This window comes from Sus scrofa, chromosome 3 (genome assembly GCF_054392235.1).
Source record: "Sus scrofa isolate SSC_HxYL_T2T_F1_AM1 chromosome 3, Sscrofa_HxYL_maternal_Yorkshire_Landrace_v2.0, whole genome shotgun sequence".
In the NCBI taxonomy this organism is placed as follows: domain Eukaryota; kingdom Metazoa; phylum Chordata; class Mammalia; order Artiodactyla; family Suidae; genus Sus; species Sus scrofa.
In genome coordinates, this window is record NC_139385.1 from 129,251,702 (window position 1) to 129,276,104 (window position 24,403).

Below are 24,403 nucleotides of genomic sequence, written 5' to 3' on the forward strand. Positions count from 1 at the left end.
TGAAAGGTGCACAATGACTTTCACGTGCACTGGGCCCCAGGGCAAAGCAGAGGCCCCATAGGAATCTGGGTCAAACCTGACTGCAGGTCTTGAAGGATCTCCTGGGAAATCAGGAGGTGACTGTGACTCGTTGTGGGGGAAGGACACTGGAGGAAAAGCTCTCAGGAATTTTCATCAGCCTGTGTTTCTCTGGAGGTGGCCGTTTAGGGAAAATCTGGCCCCACACATCAGCGCTGAGAAGCCCCAGGCCAAACAATCCAGGTGTGATCACAGAACCACCCATCAGTAAAGAGGCTGCCTAAAGACCCACAGGTACACAGCCACCTCTAATCTCATCCAGAGACAAATCCCCACCCACCAGAGGGATAGGAATCAGCCCCACCTACCAGTGGGTGGGCACCAGACCCTCCCATCAGGAAGCCTGCAGCAAGCCCCCTGTACCAACTTCAGCCACAAGGGGGGCAGACATCAGAAGAGAAGCTACAACTCTACTGTCTGCAAAAAAGACAAAATACCAAAAACCCTATAAAAATGAAAAGACTATAACTCAGATAATGGAGAAAGAAAAAAAAAAAAACAGAAAAACAGCTAATTGATCTGGAGATTATCAACCTCCAGGAAAAAGACTTTAGACTGATGATGCTGAAGATGATGCAAGACACTGGAAATACAAGACTTAAAACTTAAGCAAGCAGAAATACAAAATACAATAATTGAATTAAAAAAAAACTTCATTAGAAGCAACCAACAGCAGAACACAGGAGGCAGAAGAACGAATAAGTGAGGTGGAGGACAGACTGGTGGAAATCACTGATGCAGAACAGAAAAGAGAAAAGGATTGAAAAAAAAATGAACAGAGTCTCAGAGAACTCTGGGCCAACATTAAACACACCAAAATCTGTATTATATGGGTGCCAAAAGGAGCAGAGAGAAAGGGACAGAAAAAAATATCTGAAGAGATAATAGCTGAAAACTTCCCTAATATGGAAAAGGAACCATTCACTCAAAGCCAAGAAACACAACAAATACTATAAAATAAACACAAGGAAGAACACCCTGAGACACGTATTAATCAAACTGACCAGAATTACAGCCAAAGAGAAAATATAAAACACATCTAGGGAAATGAACAAATAACACACAAGGGAAATCCAAGAGGTTATTGACAGATTTTTCAGCAGAAACTCTGCAGGCCGGAAGGGAGTGGCACAATATACATAACATGAAGAAAGGAAAAAACACCCAGCCAGTATTATTGTACCCAGCAAGGCTCTCATTCAGATCTGAAGGAGAAAGCAAAAGCTGTGCAGATAAGCAAAAGCTAAGAGACTTCAGCTTTACCACAAATACTAAAGGAACTTTTCTAGGCAGAAAGGCCACAGCTAGAAACAAAAATACCACAAACGGCAAGGATCACCAGTAAAGGGATACATACAATAAAGGTAAGAAATTATCCACACATAAATACACTGCCAAAATCAGAAATCGTGAGAAGAGGAGGATACAAATGCAGGACACTAGAGAAACACTTGCAATTAAGACACTAACAACTTAAAACAATCTCATATAGCTATATATTCCTATATCAAAACTTCAGAGCAACTACTAACAAAAAATCTACAATTGATACACAAATAACAAAAATCAACTAAAATAAAGCACTAAAGATAGAAATAAATTAAACAGAAACAAAGAAAACCATATAAAAGATCCATGAAACTAAAAGCCGGTCCTTTGAAAAGATCAACGAAACTGATAAACTCTTAGGCAGACTTATAAAGAAAAAGAGAGGACTCAAATCAATAAAATATTAGAGATTAAAAATTAGAAGTTACCAGGGACATCACAGAAATACAAAGAATCATAAGAGACTACTACATGCAACTGTACACCAATAAAATGGACAACCTGGAAGAAATGAACAAATTCTTAGAAAAGTACAATCTTCCAAGACTAAACCAAGATGAAATAGAAAAGGTGAACAGACCAATCACAAGTACCAAAATTGAAACTATGATTTAAAAACTTCCTACACACAAAAGTGAAGGATCAGATGGCTTCACAGGTGAATTCTATCAAACATTTAGAGACGAGGTAACACCCATGCTTCTGACACTCGAAAGATTTCTGAGGAAGAAATATTCTCCAACTCATTCTATGAGGCCACCATCACACTGATACCAAAACCAGACAAAGATACCACAAAAAAAGAAAACTACAGGCCAATTTCACTGATGAACATCAATGCAAAAGTCCTCAACAAAATACTACCAAAACAAATCCAACAATACATTAAAAGGATTGTACATCATGATCAAGCAGGATTTATCCCAGGGATGCAAGGATTCTTTAATATCCAAAAATCAGTGTGGTACATTACATTAACAAAATGAAGAATAAAAACCATATGATCCTCTCAAAAGATGCAGAAAAAACCTTTGACAAAATCCAACACCCATTTCTGATAAAAACCCTTCAGAAAGTGGGCAAAGAGGGAATCTACCTCAACATAATAAAGTCCACATATGAAAAAACCCACAACTAACATCATTCTCAATGGTGAAAAGCTGAAAGAATTCCCACTGAGATCAGGAACTACGCAAGGATGTCCACTCTTGCCACCACTCTTCAACACAGTTCTGCAAGTCCTAGCCACAGCAATCAGACAAGTAAAAGAAATAAAAGGAATCCAAATTGGAAAGGAAGAAGTAAAACTCTCACTATTTGCAGATGACATGATACTATACCTAGAGAATCCTAAAGACTCTACCAGAAAACTGTTAGAGCTCATCCATGAATTTGGCAAAGTCGCAGGATACAAAATTAATACACAGAAATCGACGGCATATCTATACACTAACAATGAAAGAGCAAAGAGAAATTAGGGAAGCAATCCTGTTTACCATCACATCCAAAAGAATAAAATACCTAGGAATAAACCTAACTAAAGAGACAAAAGACCTGTACTCTGAAAAATATAAATCTCTGATGAAAGAAATCAAAAAGGACATAAATAGATGGAAAGACATACTATGCTCGTGGATTGGAAGAGTTAATATTATCAAAATGACTATACTACCCAAGGCAATCTACAGATTCAATGCAATCCCTATCACATTACCAAGGACATTTTTCACAGAACTTGAACGAAATATTTTAAAGTTTGTTTGGAAGCACAAAAGACCCAGAATAGCCAAAGACATCCTGAAAAAGAAAAATGGAGCTGGAGGAATCAGGCTCCCGGACTTCAAACTATACTACAAAGCAACAATCATCAAAACCATATGGTACTGGCATAAAGACAGAAATAAAGATCAGTGGAATGGGATAGAAAGCCAAGAATTCAACCCACACACCTATAGCCAACTCATCTATGACAAAGGAGGCAAGAATATACAATGGAGAAAGGATAGCTTGTTCAATAAGTGGTGCTGGGAAAACTGGACAGCCACATGGAAAAGAATGAAATTAGAACACTCCCTAACACCATACACAGAAATAAACTCCAAATGGATTAAAGCCCTAGATATAAGACCAGACACTATCAAACGCCTGGGGGAAAACATAGGCCAAACACTCTGACATAAACAACAGCAACATCTCAGATCCACCTCTTCGAGTAATGACAATAAAAAAAAAAAATAAACAAATGGGATCTAATCAAACTTCAAAGTTTCTGCACAGAAAAGGGAACCCTAAACAAAACGAAAAGACAACCCACGGAATGGGAGAAAATCTTTGCAAGTGAATCGACTGACAAGGGATTAATCTCCAAAATTTACAAACACCTTCTGCGGCTCCATACCAAAAAAACCAACAACCCCACTAAAAAATGGGTGGAAGATCTAAACAGACAGTTCTCCAAAGACAACATACAGATGGCCAAAAAACACATGAAAAGACGTTCAGCATCACTCATTATTAGAGAAATGCAAATCAAAACCACGATGAGGTACCACCTTATATCAGCCAGAATGGCCATCATCCAAAAGTCTACAAACAAGAAGTGCTGGAGAGGGTGTGGAGAAAAAGGAACCCTAGTACACTGTCAGTGGGATTGTAAATGGGTGCAAGCCCTGTGGAAAGCAGTGTGGAAATTCCTCAGAAAACTAAACATAGAACTACCATTTGATCCAGCAATCCCACTCCTGGGCATCTATCCAGAGAAAATCATGACTCGCAAAGACACATGTACTCTGAAGTTCATCTCAGCACTATTTGCAATAGCCAAGACATGGAGACAACCTAAATGTCCATTGATAGAGGAGTGGATCAAGAAGATGTGATACATATACACAATGGAATATTACTCAGCCATTAAAAAGAACAAAATACTGGCATTTTTAGCAACATGGATGGACCTAGAAACTATCATACTAAGTGAAGTCAGCCATACAAGGAGACACCAACATCAGATGCTTTCACTGACATGTGGAATCTGAAAAAAGGACAGACTAAACTTCTCTGCAGAACAGATGCTGACTCACAGACATTGAAAAACTTTTGGTCTCTGGAGGAGATAGTTTGGGGCGTTGGGGGATGTGCTTGGGTTGTGGCATGGAAATCCTGTGTAATTGGATTGTTATGATCATTATACAAGTACAGATGTGATAAATTCATTTGGGTAATAAAAAAAATTAAAAAATGAATTTGACAAAGTCACAGGATACAAAATTAATACACAGAAATCAACAGCATTTCTATACACTAACAATGAAAGAGCAGAAGGAGAAATTAGGGAAGCAATCCCGTTTACCATCACATCCAAAAGAATAAAATACCTAGGAATAAACCTAACTAAAGGGACAAAAGACCTATACTCTAAAAACTATAAGACACTGATGAAAGAAATCAAGGATGACACAAACAGACAGAAATACATACCATGTTCTTGGAATGGAAGAGTCAGTATTATCAAAATGACTATACTACCCAAGGCAACCTACAGATTCAATACAATCCCTATCACATTACCAAGGATATTTTTCACAGAACTCGAACAAAATATTTAAAGTTTGTTTGGAAGCACCAAAGACCCAGAATATCCAAAGATATCCTGAGAAAGAAAAATGGAGCTGTAGGCATCAGTCTCCTTGACTTCAGGCTATACTACAAAGCAACAATCATCAAAACCACATGGTACTGGCGCAAAGACCGAAATATAAATCAGTGGAACAGAATAGAAAGCCCAAAATTAAACCCAAATATCTACAGTGAACTCATCTATGACAAAAGAGGCAAGAAAATACAATGGAGAAAAGACAGCCCGTTCAATAAGTGGTGCTGGGAATACTGGATAGCCACATGTAAAAGAATGAAATTAGAACATGCCCTAACACCATACACAAAAATAAACTCAAAATGGATTTAAGACCTGATACTATGAAACTCTTAGGGGAAAACATAGGCCAAACACTCTCCAACATAAACCACAGCAACTTCTCAGATTCACCTTCTAGAGTAATGAAATTAAAAACAAAAATACACACGAGACTTAAACATTTATACACAGCTAAGGAAACCCTAACCTATATGAAAAGACAACCCACAGAATGGGAGAAAATATTTGCAAATGAAGCAACTGACAAAGGATTAGTCTCCAAAATTTATAAACACCTTCTGCAGCTCATCTTTTCTTCTCCATTCCACTGTCTAGCTCAGGCATCAGTGTCTCTTAACAAACTTCCTGCATAAGCTTCCTAAACTAATTCCTCAGACTTTTGCTTTCAAATCCATCCTCCACAACATAGCCAGAGTGAGTGACCTATCAAAAATGAAGATCTGACCAAATCACCCACCACCACTTAAAACCCTCCAATGTCTCATTAACTTCAGAACAAAAACTATATCTTTAGCACCACCTAGCAGGTACCCAATAATTTAGTCATAACCTTATAACCTCAATTTCAGCCATTCCTGTCCCACACTTACTTTAATGAAATTCTCCATATACCCTTTACTATTTCTAATCTTCTTGATGTTTAAGTTATTGCTTCTACCTAAAACATCTTTCTAATCTTGTTTGTATAAATCATAAATAATTCTTGTTCACTCTTCAAAGTCAGCTCAGGCATCCCAACTTTAGACTCTTTTTGGTTCCTTGCTTCCCACAATCCTCCAACCAAAAGCCAGGTGGCATCACCAAGGGCATAAAAGCTGCATGGAGCCAGAAGCAGGGTGAAAGAATTGTAGGAAAGGGTACTAATAATTATTAAGCGTGGTGCTATGCACATGCTGGGAGCTGTATGTTTAAACCTTAAACAATCTAAGCCAGTTGGTACTAGGTCCTCTCAGAGTTCATGTCTCAATATGAGAGTCAATGTGTTCTTTTAGGAAAAAGGTTGGTCCAAGATTCCAGAAACCACCTTGTTCTCCAAGTGCCAAACTTCTACAGAAGACCCAGAGTCACCCCAGCACGGTGACAGCCACTCTGCCATCACAGACTCACCAGCAGCCAAAGGAGCTGCCTTAAGAACCAAGGCCAGAGCACAGCAAACACACAAGCTTAGGCAAAGCACATCCTATGACTCCAACAAAGAAAGTACGGCAATACCCTGGACAGGACAACCCCAGTGGAAAAATGCATCATAGGTTAGACTGATCTGCATTAGTCTTGAACTGACAACATAAACCAGTGGGTTCTAAAAGTGAAGAAATCAAAAAATAGAATTTTTTTTTTTTTTTTTTTTTTTTGTCTTTTTGCTATTTCTTTGGGCCGCTCCCGCAGCATATGGAGGTTCCCAGGCTAGGGGTCTAATCGGAGCTGTAGCCACTGGCATACACCAGAGCCACAGCAACGCAGGATCCGAGCCGCGTCTGCAACCTACACCACAGCTCACGGCAACGCCAGATCGTTAACCCACTGAGCAAGGGCAGGGATCGAACCCGCAACCTCATGGTTCTTAGTCGGATTCGTTAACCACTGCGCCACGACGGGAACTCCAAAAAATAGAATTTTTTTCCTCATGCCCTAAGCGTTATTGAGTATTCATTCTGTACTGGGGGCTAGAGGCTGGGGTAAGGAGCCATGCAAGCTTACTACATTCAACACTGTCCCAGTTCCTTAGGAGCCAACACCAGAAACAGAGGTGAGGCTGCACTTGCAGCTTTTATTTGAGTCCACAAGGCCATGGATTAGTGAGACTAAAAACAGTCATAAGAACAAACCCTTGTCCTTAACCAGGGGTCTTCTTATGTTTATTGGGCTGACTTCACCCACAAAGCAGAATGACTAAGAAAGGATCCACTGTTGGCCAGCATACTGACTCCTCCAAAGTCAAGAGAACAGAAAAATTAGGTTCTGGTGAGAGATGCTGGGTCAATGGGAGCATAAAACAAAACAAAACAAAAGAGCAAGGTTACTATTGTGAAATCTGAAGATTATTTTGTTTTACAGTGATAAAAGGAGAAAAATGCCTTGATATCAGGTTTTTTAAAACTAGAATCCACTGCCTGCCTCCTATAGATGCTGATGTTGACCCAGGTATTGAATATGGATTAATTATTGAGGCATTTTTATTATGCTTTAACAGTACACAATTTAAGACAAGCCTTCTTTTAAACGCAATAAATGTAATGCTTAAAAATGAAAGACCTTTCATAAAATGAACTCAGGTTAAACCAGGTTCTTAGAGTCATTACAATCACTGTCATAAGGATGAATTAAGAAGGTTGTTCTGGTCGCCAATTTAATAACACTTTTGACTGCCTTGTAAATTGTGTGATATATGGTAATTTGGCATCCAGTACTTGATTGGCTTGCTCCTCCAACCCTTCCTCATAAATTAATGTCATCGTGAACACAGACATGTTCTTTCCTACGTTCCCTGGGTCCTCCTTAAATAGCTATTAACCCTTGCTTGCCACCAAGACAATATTAATTTAACAACAAAAAACTACAGCAATTAAAAAACGTGAGCATTATCTTAATAATGTGCATGGCTAGTTGCATGAATTTAAAATTGGAAATACTGGTTTTCCTAATCCCCACATCTAACCTCTAGCTATATATAATGTAACATCCTAATGAATTCTGTCTCCTTTGAAACAGGGGTCTTATTCTAAAGACTAAGCTGGGGCGGGGGGATGCAGCTTAAGTCTCACTAGGATGATGCTCTTCTAAAGGTGTCTTTATTTAAGGAGTCTCCTCAATGACTCCTTAGTGACTGTGATATGATAACCAAGGGTCAAATTTACACACACATGCATACACACATGCACGCAAGCACACATGCATGGGATTTGGGGGCAGGGAGAGAAAAAGAAAGAAAAATTATTTAGCTCCTTTTCAAAGTTGTCCCTAGATCTACAATGCTGAAATGAGAATATTCCAGCCCTGGGGAAGAAACTTCTGTTAATTCTCGAGTTCACAATCTGCCACATAAATCAGAGTAATACGGTAAGCTGTGATAAGCACAGCAACCCATGTGGAGTTCAATTAAGTCTTTTGTTCTCCCTGGGGAAAGGAAGAAAGGTTTCTTTACGTGATATAGCAATATCAAATTATCTGCTATTTTTTAATATTGCACATCTTAAAGTCATATCTGGGGTTGTTTTGTAAAAAGTGAAGTGATGAATAATTTAGAATGGTATCTTAGCACCTCTCCCTGCATATAAAAAAAATGTAATCTGACTTAATTGTATGTTGCCATGATAACATTAAGAAAGTCCCCAAGGGGTAACTGGGACATGCCTGGCCTAATGAAAAGTCAAAGGACATTACTTGAATTTATATGAACTCCATTTTCATGCTTGCACTGCATGTTTTTCAGGATGTGGTGGTGCTGCCCTCCCTCTCCTGAGAGCTGCGAGTGCACAGCAGTGTCTGTGGTGGCTCGTCTTTGCTTAAAGAGGTAATTAACTGCTTATCATGATCTTCTCATTTGGAAATCAAGAGGCTTATGGAAATCCTTTGGAACCACGAGTTGGAATTTATGCAACTTCATTACTCATTGAAGTCAGAACTCTTTTATTGTGACAGTTTTTGTGTTGTGTTTTTTTCCTGGTGCATCCATAACACTGAAAGCTATCCCAGGCACTGAAACTGTGTGCCTGTAAAACAACAAAGTAAGTGCCTGGAGGGAAAAACATGCAGTAGAAGCAAGAATTACCAAGGCAAAATACGTCTGTATTTATATGAAAACAAACTCTATTCAGGGCTGGCCGGCACGTACAAGAATTAGGTTACCACTTACACGGCAGAAAACTAGATGCTGTAAAATTGATCAGAGACAACAAGCTAGACAAGAACTGGGGACTAGCAAGGGTCAGATGGTTCACACCATCAAGTTTCAATGATTGAAGAAAAGACTAAGGGTAGGCATTCATAATGCCAGGAGAAAGAGAGAGGGCAAGAGAGAACTCAAGCAATATATTAAAAAAAAAAAAAAATCCATGGCCAAGGACAGCTCTGGGTTCATTCATAACTCTGAAAGTAGCCTTTGAATTTGCATGGATTCTACTTCCTGGCCTCAAAGGAATACTTCTGTATCCCTCCCTCTGTGCTTTGTACAACTGTTAGCATTTTACTGAACATTAAACTTGAGGCCTACTTCAACCTCCGTTTGATGCCTCACCTCACTCTCACCTCCAGCCCCAAACATCTGGACTCCGTGTTCTTGCCTTGTCCCTGGTCCAATCATAGCCTTTTTCTCACTCCTCTAATCCTCCTCTAATCCTTCCCTCTTCTCTCTAACCGCTGCCAACCTAGACATTATATGTTCTTTAAGGCACAGGTCAAATGACAGGTCCTTAAGATTTCCCCAATCTTCATCTATTCCTTCATCAGAATTCCTTTACTCCTTTCTCTTGTGTTCTCCTAAAGTTTTGGTTATTATTTATAGTATAATATTTATTACACTTTTCACTATTAATAGGCATATATATATATATATATTATTCTCTAGTTCATTAGTCTATTTCTTAAAGATAGTACCCATGTATTTTTTCTTTCTGTATATACACGATTGAACACAGTACTTTAAATTTAACACATGCATCATAAATGTGGGCTAAAATATTAAGTTGAATCTAAGTGAACACTAACCATCTTGGAATGTCAGGATCATTCTGAATTTCCCAGAAGACTATAACATGAGAATCTACAAGGAAATTTGTCCCCTACAAGCTGGGAGCTCCCTGGGATTCCCAAAAGAGCTGAAGGACCCCTACAGCAGAACTACCATCCTATGGGTTACACTGTCAAGACTGTGTTACGTGAAATGTAGGAGGAAGGAATTACATATAACATGTGAAAAACTTAAGTACCAGGCTCCCAAGGAATAGGTCTGCGGACTCCGAGCCATCTCTGTCACTGGCTGCGGCTCATCACCTGGGATTTTACAGTGGGCACCGAACAGTCCATTATGGTGATATGTAGTGACATATCCGACCCAAAGTAAATGCTCTTTTTGCTTCTTAAATGTCACAATGTTTATTTTTACTTGTGCTGTCTCCTTGTGAGGTGGGTCACTTAAATCTCTCAACCTTTCCAGGTGGCAGTCATAGTAAATCCCTGCTTAGAGTCTTCTCAAGTGACAGAGGTGTCTTTTCACCTATCCAATCCAAGACACAACACTCCACTCAGACAGGTGGTATCACACCATCCAATGGCCAAAACACTTAAAGTCCCCCCAAATCCAGGCTTTCCTTGAGATGCAGGTCTGCTTGGTTCACTGACCTTCTTTCGTCATCCTCATAAGCATGGTACTCTGAGGAAGAGGATGGCATGGCAGACTCAGAGGAAGGTAAGGGTACATGGAGTAATAGATGTTGGTCTGAAAGTCTGACACAAATACTAATGGTATCCAGACAGTGCTAGGACTCTGACAAATTCAAAGTGGATTCAATTAAATTTGAAGAGCAGAAGCTATTGGGAAGCCCAGAGCAAAGTTCAGTTGGGTATGGAAGTGGGGAAGAAAGAATATATGCAGATTGTGACCAGAAAATCCTAACTCAGGTTCAAAGTTTTAGGTTTGTTTGATAAGAGTGAATGTGGTGTCTATCAGAAGATTTTAGGTACTGATGCAAAAGAAACAGTTCCAACACTGGGGTAAACCAAAGAAGAGAGAAAAAGCCAGGACAAAAAAAACATTTACTCCGATGATTAATTAATAACTGAAAAAGTGGCAAGCGGTTTGGGAGGCAGTAGAGGATGGAGGTGTGGTTACAGAAATAAAGGAGTAAACAGAAAGCATGAATTAGGAAATAAAGAAAAGGGTAAAAAGGCATCAGTCTGTTAGGTACAATGCCACCTTGCTCAACAGCAAATATCCTTAAGAAAAGGTCATGAATTTAAATCATGTCAGTCATTCATGAAGAAAACTTTCATATTGATTTTTGATAGCAAAATCAGGTAGAATATTGATAAACAAGGGCTGGAGTAAACTCTGAAATCTGAAGTAAACAGGAGAGCTGGGGTGAGGAGGAAGGCTAGAAAACCTGAATTCATACCTTCACCAGGGTTTGCTAGCAAGGGAGACAGGATTAAGAACACAGGATAAATCTGAAGTTCATGAGCCAGGATGGAAGAAATAGGAAGATGCACATCTTCCTTGGAGCTCATGTATTCTAATCTCACAGAGGAATGGAGAATTGGTTTCCTGAACCCAGCATGTCAAACCAGAGTCAACTGCTGCTTACAGATGGACAACAACAGAGGTAGAACCTAAAGCAAAAGGCACAGCATAAAATGTAAGATGACTTCTTTTGTTGCTGCCTCTCCACAAGCGTTAGGACATGGCTAGCATCCAGGAGCCACTGCTATATCCTGACCCCAGACAAAGCAGTTCTCCATTACTGGGTCGCCTCAAGGAAAGATCAGAATGGTGGTGCCGCCATTGGGCTCCATTGTCCCTCCAATAACTAACCTGTGAATCATGAAAAACCCTTTGGGCAGCCTGTAACCCCAATGGGGGAGTGTTCACAGCCAGCAGGATGCCTCACAGACCACTGCAAGCTTCCACCACCCACACCCAGGCTCTTGACAGACTATGCAGCACAAACAAGGGCAAACTCTAACTTGGAGCCTCATTCTGATTTGTGGTCTATTGTCTCTCACAGAATTAAAGAATCTCAGGACTTCACTGCTTAAAATGTTGATTTCTGATTTGTTTTCCTCAAATACTAGCAAACTTCTTCCCAACCATGATCCTTTGGCACAAGAGACTGTTGTGAGATGACCTAACTCTCCAGCCATCTCTCTGGTTACCTCTTCAGGAATGAGCAACGGAGAGAACTGGGGAGGAGCTAGACCTGTAGAAACTCCCAAGCTAAGGACCTGGGTTTTTACCTGCCCTTAGTGCTCAGGGAAAGCCTTGTGTTCCCCCTTTGATTCCTTTCTACTCAACTCCAACTAATTTCTCCAGAGGAATTTCTGAGGCTTTATAAAGCAAAAAAGCTGCTTAAGCCTACATGTTGAGAGACATCCTTAGCTGTGCTTCCATCAATTCAAAGGTATTTAGCAGGACATTCTTGAAAAAACCATTTTCCTTTCCTCCCATTCAGCTAGAGCCTTCTGTCTGCTTCCAAATTTTCTTTCCTATTAATATGAGTCCCATTATTGGGTCACAAGTCACAATGTGCCTCTTCTCCTAGGTAAGAGAGGCAGAGAGGAGAGTGCAATAAATTAAAGTTTCTCAAGGATTTAAGTTCAGGGCATGACTTTTTTATTTTTTTAAGACCACACCTGCTGCATATGGAGGTTCCCAGGCTAGGGGTCTAATCAGAACTACAGCAGCCAGCCTACACCACAGCCACAGCAATGTCAGCTCTGAGCCACATCTGTGATCTACACCACAGCTCACGGCAATGCCGGATCCTTAACCCACTGAGCCAGGCCAGGGATCAAACCTGCAACCTCATGGTTCCTAGTCGGATTTCCACTGTACCACAATGGGAACTCGCCCAGTTTCTTAAGACCTCACTGTTTTCAAGTAGTAACATAAAACATTGAATAATCAGGTGTCTGATAGGCAAATGGTGATTTCATAGGTTCCTGGCAGGCAGAGACAAAAAATAAATATCTCCCTACAGTGGCAGGTACAAAAGTTTGATTTTCTAACCAGCATCTGAAACTGGACATGAATGCAAGTGCTGGGTACTAAAGAAAGCAAAGCCGAATGCTTTGAGTGACAAATAGTAATAGTGATGAAATCTAATAATATGTGCTTTACTTACATAAGTCTCATACAATAATTCCATAAGTAGATATAATAATTTACCTCATTTTTTAGATGAGGAAACAGGCTCAAGAAGTTTTTGCAAATGTACACAGCAGTCCAGCATCCCCTTCTATATTGGAGCTCACAGCTCTGATGTTCAAAGCCAGCCTCCCTCCCATGACACCATCCTTTCTCTTCTTTGGTATCCCTTGACCAAAAATCAAATCTTCCAGCCCAACAGCCCCCAACAATGGTCTGGTCTCCTGGCAAGCCAGTGTAGGCTGCTCTTTGGAAAGAGTAGAGTATTTTTGTTGCCAAGTATATAGGATCAATCATAGGTTTTTGTGTTTGAAATATCATGACAACATCACTGGTTTGACTGCAAATTCAACCTGTGTTCTAAGTAAGGACCAGATACAGGGTCTCTTGCCCAGAAAATGTTCAACAATGGAGTCAAAACCCTTGTTTACAGTAACTTTCAGGATATCTCAGAATGAAGGAGCAACCAAATGAAGTATCAGTCATCAGTGCTTGCCAACTTGATGAAGCTGGAGCTCAAGGGAGGCTTACCTGGAACATTTCAGAGTGGAGATGAAAGAAGACCTGCTTTCTGGTGCAACAGATCCACACATGAAAGAATCTTGGCTCCCTCACTGATGAATTGCATGGAGTTAGGAATATCACTGAAACTCCTCTGCATCTCAGTTTCCTTATCTTAAAATAACAACAATAATACTTTCCTTTCAGAATGACTAAGGAGTAAGCAAAATAACTTGGATAATATAGTGGGCACACATAACATCTCAAAAATATTAATAGCTTTGATTATTGCCCCCTTTTCAAAACAAATTTAGAGAAAACAACTTGTTACTAATTTTTTATAATTTTAAAGTTAACTTCAAGTAACTGGTGTTTGACTCAATCTATTATGCATAAACAAAATGATGTTCCATCAAATTTTCTAAATAAACTGTTTTTACAGTATTTATCAGATATCATTCAAATACACAGGAGCTGCCACGTGAGGCCGTCCTCTTCCAGGCCTGCAGGTAGAACCCCTTGAAGACATGGTCCCAAGGTGTCCCTTTTCTACCCTAAACCCAGTTCTAGATCAGTGTCATGTAGCGTAATTAGAGAATCATAATCAATTGCCATGGAATGAAGTGGAGAAGACTGAAAAATATCAGTTCGTCCCATACAGTGTGATAAATCACTGTATCATAATGTTTCATGTTTATATACGTGCATTACTTTATATACGTATGCACGTATTAGTTGGCACCATCAAAAGTATTTTTTTTTTTTTTAGCATGGGGCCTGATTAAACAAGTTTGAGTGCTGCTATTTCAGATGGTACTCAGAGGCCCCAGGAGTCAACCCTTCCTCAGCAACTAGAAGATTAGAGATTTGAGGGTAGTCTGGATGGAGCCTCCTGGCAGTACTTTGCGTAGACTTGATTTAGGCATGAAAACTGGCTTCAGCTTGTTACCCATGACGTTAAGCTGTCATCTTTAACTTTGACCACATGGAGAAAGATCTATGATTAAAGAATAAATACATGAAGTCGTCAGAGCATTGATACCTGCAAACAGCAGCAGTGTAGACGTAGCCTTTGTCACTTATTCAGGCACTGGTGCTTATTCTATTTCGGGGGACTCTGCCATGAAGTCAAGCAAATACATGCCCCTCCATGGCTCCACAGAAAGAGCTGGTGAAGGGAGGAAATAGGCAGAGGATTTCCTTTTTGGAGTAAATTCTGTTTCATTTGGTCTCTTGGGATAATTTTCTTCACTTAATCAAATAATGGTCTACTATTTCCTGTATTTGTGCCATAACAGAAACATGTAAAATGAATTTTAATCTGATACTCATCAATAATCACATTTTTTTCTAACAGTTCTTATTTCTTTTCAGTTCTTGTTATCTTCTACCACTTCTTGCCTCAAAAATCCAGTTCCAACAGAGTAATTTACTCAACACTGTGTAATAATGTACACAAGAAAATAACCCTGAAAAGCAGAGATATATGTACATGTATAATTGATTCACTTCATTGTAAACCTGAAAGTAATACAACTTTGTAAGTCAACTATACTCCAATAAAATTTATTTTTAAAAAATCTAGTGTGACCCACAGCCCAGGAACTTCCATATGCTGCAAGTATGGCTCTAAAAAAAATTTTTTTTTTAAATCTAGTGCTAAACCATGATATCTGTGATTTACCTTTAAACCCAGTTCCAGAAATAATATGTATGCATACATTTTTCCCTTAAGGGTGCATTTATTTCCTGATCTCAATATAATTTGATTGACTTTGGTTACAGTTGTAAGAAGAATATTTCTAAGAGAGACAATCAGACCAGATAAGAGAATGTGTTAATATAATCGGAGCTTCTAAGAAAATGCAATTTTGACTGATTAGAAATTGTATCTTTGTGGATACTGCCCAAGTTGTCAAGCCCTCTTCCTACGATGACAGCAGCTCCCTCAAACTTCTGAGACACCCTGTCTTCTCATCACATTATGGAAAGCCAGCCTGGAGCTATATTTGGACCTTTCTGCCAAAGACGACTAAGAAACAGGAAGAAAAGCTCCCTACTTGAAGTTTCCAGTAGCCACTGCCGATACTTTTAGATAGCACTAAAGAAGTTCCATTTCACAGAGCTAGAAGCTGAGGTGTAAAGCGAATAAATAACCTACTCTTCTGAGGAAGGGGTCTCTGTTCTCCTTCATAGAAAACCTGGCAATCCTTCTGTGCATCAACTTTGCCTCATTTTGAAAAACCTACCTGCAACAAATAAGGTCTTTATCTAAGCTTCAAAGTTACTAGTGAGCAAATCTATCAGAGAGGACTGGGAGTCCAGTTCACAGCTGTGGAAGATGTGGGGAGGCAGATACAGTTAGCCTTTCCCTCTCTCTGCACAGCCATTAGGGACCCTTGTGGGAAACTAGCCACCAGCCCAGGGAGAAAGGGCAGAGCAGCGCTGAGTGAACAAAGCAGATATTTACTGCTTATAGTAATATCCAACTCCGGCATCGGTGGAGAGCACGGCCAGTGAGGGCATCTCCTAGGAAACCATCAGATAACACTGGGAGAGACAGGCTTTAACATAAAAAGAGCTGCAGGGGAAACAATGACTGTTAGCTAGAAATGAACTGTATTTCATAAGGCAGTAGTCATTTCTTGTACAACAAATAGGCCTGCATGCCCACGTGGAGGTATCAGGGCTAAGAGCAGGGAACCCTGTGCTCGTGGCTCTCCGGATTCTCAGCATCTCATCCACCAGTTGAGGTGGGGAAAGCAGAGGCTGACATGCCAGAGGTCCAACGACCTACCTTCCCGGCCAGCACCAAGCACTGAGGGAATCAGCAGTGCTCAGGAGGACCGCAGAGAAAGCACCATACTGGGATGGAGGATGGCCAGACCCCTGACCTTCATGGAGGCCTTTGTGGTTGACAGACTGAGCACTGCCAACAGAACCCACAAGCCCTAAAACATTTCTTTCTCCACTTCCCAACACCTCATCTTTCCCCTCCCTCTCTTCCTTCAAACACAAATACACACACTCACAGACACACTTTGCAAAGGCCTGCTCTAATCTTTCCCTTTTAAAAACTACTTCCAGAATTCCGGTTGTGGCTCAGTGGTTAATGAATCCAACCAGAAACCATGAGGTTGCGGGTTCGATTCCTGGCTTTGCTCAGTGGGTTGAGGATCCGGCGTTACCATGAGCTATGGGGTAGGTCGCAGACACAGATCAGATCTGGCGTTGCTGTGGCTCTGGCGTAGGCCGGCAGCTACAGCTCCAAGTAGACCCCTAGCCTGGAAATCCCAATATGCCAAGGGAGTGGCCCCCAAAAAGGCAAAAAGACCAAAAAAACCAAAAAAGGTAAAATCCTATTGTTTGCTAAGCAGCTTTCTGGGATGAAGCAGAGGCCAGCTGAGTATCTCCTGTCCAGCACCAAGCCCCATACTGATGCCAGACAAGCTGGACAAAGGACCTAAAAATGCTGGTCCTGTTACTGAAGGCTGTTCAAACTCTTGCTTGCCAAGTAACAGGTAGTACTAGTACAATGATAAACAAACATACTTCATAATAATCTTCCAAATCTAGTCATGTAGCCATTTAAAAAAATTCTCCCTCGGAAAATTGGAGAATTCAGAGGATGCATATTGTTTCCATGCTGCGGTTGTTTCCCGGCTGGGTGTGGTATTCCTGTCTGGTTCAGGGACACACTTTTATCCAATGCTTCTCTTGCCCAAAAGCTTCCCATTGAGATTGTCAGGATATATTCCAAAATTATGTCAGGTAGTTCACACTGGTTACCAAAGACATTAAGCTTTCACAGAACCAAGCAACCCGCACAGGTGCTCCAATTCAGTTTCAGCTCTGGTCTGATGACAAAATCTTCCTGAAACTTATATGAGTCCCCTTCAAAACAGACATGGTTTGCTAAACTAAGCAACGGTATAAACAAAAGCACCAGAGAATTAAAAGGACAAATAGTTACCATGTACAATAAAAGAAGGTAAAAAATGTGACCTTTACGAAGGAAGAGGTTAATGCCACAAACCAGCATTCTGGTGGGAGAGCTTTCAGAATATTCCCATTCGCTTATTACAGAGGTGGAAAAAGCATTTTATGATTAGACAAATCTTTCTGAATCATAGATTAGTCACTTAAAGTCTGTAAGTTGAGCCTTACCTTAATTCACTAATTCAAAGGGAAAATTATCCTGAAAGCTATCACATCCGACTCTTTTAAGATTAAATAAGTAATGAATCATGCAAATCCCAATCCTGGCTCTTAAGAAATGCTTAAAAAGTACCCCCTCCACTGCCTTGCCTTCCAGTAAACAGAAATGTCATCCATCAGGCCAGTTCCAGTCATGGCAGCTCTGACTGCCTGAACAGTCCCGTGCTGCACTAAAAGAGAGCTCTGATTCAGCCTCCTCGCAAATGCAAACTGACCGTTTCCATTAGCACACATTAGTAATGCTCCTGGTGCTAACAGTGAAAGATTCACACACTACATTTTTACAAACTCTTTAAAAGACTCTCCTCTTTCTCCATCTGTAATGGCTACTCTTTCTTGAAGGCCCTCCCCTCACTCACTCTTCGCTTTCTCACTGCCCCTGCTTGTCCACTGTCTCTTTTATTCTGCGTCCACCTTCAGCCTTCACCCTGGACACGCCGACCTCCCCTTTCCCTCTTCCTGCTAAATTTAGAGGCTGAGCTGTCTCCCTGGTGTGAGAGGTTGGAGAGCTGTGGCAGCGGCTACAGAGCCGGTCTTGAGTTGGCTGTCGGCAGTGAGGGAAGGACAAATGTCAGGGAGGCCTACTCCCCGCTGCCCTCCCCCAGCCCCAGCATCCACTCCTCTGCAGCCTCTCTTGACAGGCAGGGTAAAAGGAGGAGGGCACGGAGGGCCTCTGAAGTCTGGCTGCCTGTCACCGGAGCTCAAAGAGACCAAGGGCTTGTCAGAGCACAAGTCACTGGGGCTCTCTCTCTTCCCCAATTAATTCAGTTGGCTCCGGAAGGAAAGGGACTGTGATATGCCCAGAACTGAAGCAAAAGCACAGCTTACTGGGACAACGCTGCAGCATCGAAAATCTTTCCTAAGCACCGGATCCCAGCCATGGCAGGAGAACTTTACTCACTCCTCCAAGGGTAAGCAGCCTCTGGGCAGCTGATCCAGAGGGGGCGATCCAAAGATTCTTTCCCCTGGTCCCACCCTTGGTCCATGTGCTCACCAATGCCAAGAATCCTGTCACCAGAACTTTCTGTATTTGGGCTTTATTTCTTCCTGCCCCTGCCCCCACCCAAGCTTCCTAAAAACCAGACTCCAGTCATTTCTAAGAATCTATGAATATCAGGCCTTTTTTGGAGAATGTGTTTGGAAAAGTACTGATCCTCTGAAAATAGGTGCCAGGAGTTGTACCTTGGGGAGTTTGGGGGAGTATGCAAAGAGAAAGAGAGAACCCCAAGACAAATGCTCCTAACTCACCATGCAGCCCATTCTTCACCTCACAGCTCTGTCTTGATTCCAACGTTTTAACTGCACTAATGTTTATTCTGTCCCTGCTACATGCCTAGCCTTGCACAGGTGCATTCAGCCCTTCTGTCTTACAATCCTCTCTCTAAAGAGAAGTCACTAGGACAACGCACATGCACTCAGTACCCCGGCCTGGGTATGTCCAGGCTCTTCTCAAAGGACACATGGAGGAGCAGAGAGCAGAGATGGGATCAGGAAAAACCTCATCTGCAGGGCTGGCCTGCCATCAGGTCTGTACCTAGAAATGGAGCCGAGAGGCTGGTACGTAGAGTGTTGAGGGATTAAACTAGCTTTGACTTCAGAAGTTTTGAAGGCTGTGGTTGAAAGGACTTGTTAAGGTCAAACACCATTGGGGAAAACTTGCTCTTCCTTTTCACAAAGACCGTTAGCTGTAGCATTAGGAGGGCAGCTTGCTGGGCAGTATACATAGCACCGGATTAGAATTCAGAAATCTGGTGCCAGCCCTGTCTTCAATCAGCCGGTTGGTTCTGAAAAAGTCACACCACCTCATTGAGCATCAGTTTCCAGATCTGTATGAACGAAGAACAACAGTCACCGGATCCATCTCACGGGAGGGATGTGGGGGCAGTGTTAGAAGCAAGGTCACTGTTGGACAGGGAATGCTGCTACCTGAAATGTGGGAGTTTCAGCCACACAGCTGGTATTAAACACTGACAACAGAAGAAGGCACAGAAGATGTGGGTGGACAAATGATCCCTTAAGCTAGATGCTGAGACAAAAAGTGAGGCTGAGGTGCCAAGTACGGCTTTGATGGCTGTAAGGTGACTCTTCAGGTTCCACAGGAAATGCCTGGATGTGGGGCCACCTGACCACATGCCTGACCCTCACTCTGCAATTTTTTTTTTTTTAAAGTTAAACCTGGCAGTAGCACTGGGGTGAGGAGAATTTATCCAGTGATCAGTTCTTATAGAGAAATACAATAAACACAGGAGAGTATAAATGCCTATGGAATTCTGGGATGGACAGGTGTTCTAACATTAGGTCCTACGATAATACATTCCAACATTCTATGGCCCCACATCTGAGCCTCCTTTCTCATTCGGTGACCACCTTCCCTAACTGGACCTCAGAGGAACTGTGCAGGGATGTCATTCTAATAAAATTAAATGGAGATACACGACGACTGAGTTGAGTGTTTGCGGTGGGATGTTGTGGGTCCTGCTGCAGATCCAGACTCCCTGATCACTCCAGAAATGAGACCTTTCCCCGCAACAGTGATTGAGGACATGTCAGAAATGATTCAACTTTATCAGCGGTTCTACCATGTGTCCAAGTACCAAGAAGCTGAAGAATCTGGGGGACTCTCCAGGGAGGTTAAAGCTGCATTCAGCTTATGTCACTCTATTATAAAGTACAAGCAGCGTCAGCAGCAAAGCCATTCCTTGCAGCCAAAAGATTCACTGCCAGCTCAGGTCACACACTGAGGAGGATCTGTAAGCTTGATCCCGCTGCTCCTGGCCTGGCTGGTGCTGTGGGGAGACGAGGTGCTATGCTCCCTAGCTGCAGGCCTCGCCTCAGACAGACAAGCGGGCTCTGGACTGCAAGATGGAAGAGGAGTAAACCAGTAACTCTGTCACCTCACCTGACAGTGGGGCCTCATTACTTGGTCTTTCGCAACATGTTTTATTTACAGCCCAGGGTTAATGCACTTGTGAAAGACACAGTCAATGAAGCAGCAACTCGTATATAGGAGAGTCATTCATTACTTCAGCAAATGAGTACTGACCACCAGAAAGTTGCAGGAGCTGTGGCAGGCTCCAGGTCAGAGGGGGAGGTGAGTAGACACATACACACGTAATGTAGTAACCAAGTGTGACACCAGGGAGAGAGAGAGACAGGAGAAGAATGTGCTGAGGTAAGGGTGGACACCAGGGACACTGACTGCAGGCCAGCCCTTGGGCCTGCTACTGTCACTCTTGTCAGGTGGTCAAGGGACGAGGCGGCTCTGCTGTCCCAAAGAAGGAAGCCGCTGTTAGGACTGTGGGGTTTGGCACCCACCAGGAATTGTGGAAGCACAATCTGAATTTACGTCTTCATGTAGAGCAACGGAAATGAATATTTAAAGCTATGGGATCATAAAACTGTGGGGTGTGAGAAAACATCACCCTTCGAGGCCTGGCAGTGACATACTGCTCCATAATATACACATGTTTGTGGCTCCCCAACTGCTTTTGGCTCATTCACAGAAATGCCACACCTGAAAACGCACCAGCCTCTTTACCCTGGACATTTAAAAGTCATAGAGAGCAGGTGTTTGACTGTAGAACCCAGCAGAGCAAAGGCACAGCTGCCACCCCCTAGACCTGAGTGAGGCCCCAGAGTCAGCCCGCTCAGTCTGCTGTGTCTGTGATCTGCACACATGAATGTTGGCACTCAGGGTGGTGGAACAGGAACACAGGAATGTCAGCATCCAGGAGGATGAGGCAGGACAGCCAGGAAGCAGATTTGGGGGGCGAGCCAAAGTACTGGTCAAAGGAAAACAGATTTGAGTCTATGATTTATTGCCCTCCTTCAATTATTTTCTCATTAAGATAGTTAAGAAAATATTCTCAATTACAAGTGCACAAGCTACAGCTTAATATTTTAAGATTTATTAAAACACTCATCTCCCAGCTACACTGCATTGTATGTTTTAATACAGACCCCCGCATGCATGGATCTACACACAGACACACACGTGCACACACACATTTCTTCCCCCAACACTGGCACATGCCACACATGTTTCCATAGATACACTCAAATAAAACTTGAGATTCAACCTAACCTCTCCCATGCTATCTGGATTATTACATCCCTGACATTTCGATAGGATAAAACTCTGAGAACAAAAAACTCTGTCTACTTCAGCATTCCCAAGGCCATGTTTTTATCAGAAATATCACTGCTACCCCACTGTTTCAGCAGCAGCAGCCACAGGACTCACCCTGGAGACAGACACCAGGGAGCTGAGTCAAAAGGACACCAGCAGAGTCTGAATTTGGACCGAAGTGACCAAAATATAAAATTTCCAAAAGGTATAGGCTGGACCTGAGAACTTCATTTCCAGGAAATATTATCTCCTCCCTGGAGCAAGCAGGCTAAGACCACAGCTTTGGGAGCAGGAAGAGAGTCCTCCTGAAGTGCAAAGCCCCAGTGCAGAACACAGCACATGGGCGGCTGGGCCCTGTGAGTCTTCAGGTGAGGGAGTCAAAGAGGCCCAAAGGCAAGGATAAGAGGCTACAGAGAGACCTATGGAACACATGCTTGTGTCCTGCCAAAATCCCTATGTAGAAGCTCCAAAGCCTTCATCTTCAATGTGATGGTATTCCAGATCACTTGATGGGATACATCTCCTTAGAAGACACGCAAGCGAGCTAGCTCGTCCTCTTTCCACCACGGAACAGCACAGCAAGAGGAGTACAGTCTGCAAACGTAAAGTGCCTTCACTGGGAACTGAATTGGCCAGCACCTTGCCTTAGACTTCCAGCCTTCCGAACTATGAGGAATACATTTCTGTTGTTTAAGCCTCCCTTGTCCATGGTGTTTTGTTATAGCAACCCAGGTTAAGACAAAAAGGGAAGGCTAAGGCTGCCAGCCCTAAAATCCTCCTCAGGAGGCCATGAACACCAGCAGCTGCTCATTTCAAGCTGCCTGGTAGAGAGAGAGGAATCTCTCTGAAGTAGGTTCTCTATCTTTTAATTCAGCAATGGTGGATTGGGACCTGCTGGGTGTACACATTCATGTTCTGCTCTCCGGAGAAGATTTCTGAACCGCAGAACCCCACAGTCCAGCAGGCCAGACACCTTGACTACAAGATTAAAGGAGTGTACAGAAAGATGCTCAAGTTCTCAAACTCTTGGTCTGGGCAGAAAAGTTGAGACTGTCTTTAAAAATGCCAATTCTAGCCTATAAGTACATTGCTCTTAACTCTGTGGAGTTCTCAGAATAAAAGTGAGTGCAGTTTCCCCTGCTCTTTCTCATCAGGATGCCACAGCCCACAGCTGACTCTGTGGACAAGAGTCCGATCACAGCGACACCAACAGATGTGGTGAGCAATAGCCAGAGCTATCCTACACTTACAGGCTGCAAATAACCTAAGGCTGCTATACCAGCAGTAACAGAGTAGCCATCCTCATCCTCACCAGCATCACCACTAGCCCTGGCCAGAGGAAGGTTCTCCAGAACAGACATCCTATCTTTTTCTCCACTATATCCTTGACAGAGCCTGAACCCCAATATATGGTTCAACAGATATCTAAATGCATCAAGTGCTAAATGAAGGAATATACAGGTAAATGCAAGCTTTCCTAATTTTCCCATCATCCTGGTCACCAAAGCCTTTTCTGTTTAAAGAAGAATTAGCCAACTCCTCCGTGGCTACACCAAGACCATGACTCTTAGCAGGTCCTCGCTCTTTGTAGTGCCGTGAAGCACAGAAAAGGCTGGCAGCCGAGTACCCCCAGGGCTGCTCCTTACCGCTCAGTCCACAGATGCTCTGAACTCCTTCCTGCTGACCTTCAGCACTGGGGCCCCTCCCTGTGCCTCCTGCTCCACTTCCCCAACATGTGGGCATTCTCTCTGTCATTAGGCACACCAAGGCTGACACTGTAGAATTTCAGAACTCAGTGCAGTCTAAGGATGTGCCAGTGCTGAAAAGATAAGCCTCAAAGTGGAACATCAGAATCTACAGCATTTAAGGCCTGTCGACAATACAGTTCCGTGGTGGAGGGCAGATGCCTCTTCAGGCAGAGCCTCACACACACCCACACATACCAAAAGGCACTGGGGCCACTCTCAGAAGGCAGTTCACTGGGTTTCTCCCCTTGCTCCCCAAGTCCCACATCTTGCTTTCTTCAACTCTACTGGCCCAAATAAAACAGCTCACCCAGAGCGCTTGCCCTGACCTGGGCCAGGGTACAGCCCCCCATCATAGGGCGGAGCAGCTGCAGGACCTCTTACGTCACCCTCTTCCTCCCAAGTTAGGCTCTGGCCTTGCCTTTTACATGACCAAAGAGCTCCCTAAAAAGGTTCTCAGGCCACAGAGCAGAGCACTGCTTCTTCCAAGACAGATTCTGGAACCACTCCTAGAGAACAGGTCAGCTGTGCCTGTATGTATTCTTTAGCCACATAATTGTCTGGGATGTTCCCAGTGAAGTGGGGAATAACCCTCAAGGGCCTCTGGCACA

The 24,403-nt window shown here is 42.5% G+C and overlaps 1 long non-coding RNA gene across 11 annotated transcripts in view; it reads right to left on the bottom strand.

The window, feature by feature from the left end:
- LOC102159977 (uncharacterized) overlaps positions 1–24,403 on the bottom strand; it is a 777,987-nt gene that overhangs the window by 605,658 nt on the left and 147,926 nt on the right. The window contains exons 5-7 of one of the 11 annotated variants that reach the window (XR_014842502.1): positions 19,453–19,744; positions 13,221–14,697; positions 12,290–12,590 (exon numbers count right to left, since the gene is read on the bottom strand). The exons of 8 other annotated variants lie outside the window; for them this stretch is intronic. This is a non-coding gene — a long non-coding RNA (uncharacterized LOC102159977). Of the gene's footprint in view, positions 1–12,289; positions 12,591–13,220; positions 14,698–16,890; positions 19,745–24,403 lie in introns of those variants that run through there. 2 more of the 11 variants (XR_014842503.1, XR_014842504.1) reach the window with 2 other exon arrangements.